This window comes from Dinoponera quadriceps, unplaced genomic scaffold, assembly GCF_001313825.1.
Source record: "Dinoponera quadriceps isolate SergipeBrazil2010 unplaced genomic scaffold, ASM131382v1 scaffold2600, whole genome shotgun sequence".
In the NCBI taxonomy this organism is placed as follows: Eukaryota; Metazoa; Arthropoda; class Insecta; order Hymenoptera; family Formicidae; genus Dinoponera; species Dinoponera quadriceps.
The window spans coordinates 1160305-1160741 of NW_014556795.1; positions in this window are offsets into that span (position 1 = coordinate 1160305).

The following is a 437-nucleotide window of genomic DNA, read 5'->3' on the forward strand; positions in this document are numbered from 1 at the left end:
ATTGTACGCGTTATTTCACAGCTTGATTTCGCAACCACCAGGACTCCACAATTTCGACGTACGGCGGTCCCGCCAGAAAATTTCTTCTCGACGAGAGACCGAGGGAGACGCGAGTGCGAGAGACGAATAATAGTAAACCTACTCGAGGTTCGTTGTTCGCGAACGCAAAATGATACAATGGGCAGATAGGGAAAAATCGATCAGGGTCGTCGACCATGCGTTCTTGTTCGACCGTCCGACCTGGATTCGCGCCGTGGAGACTCCTGCTTTTAAGGAGACCTTAAAAGCCGCAATTTGCGTTTTCTGCCGGCGGCGCACGCTATCCGTAATTATCGGCTAACTCGTCCTCTTGGTCACGACGGTGCCTTAGATGCAATTTTATACGCCAAAGAGGCGACTTCACGGGTCAGGAGCGACGGGGGGAAGAGGGGGGGGGG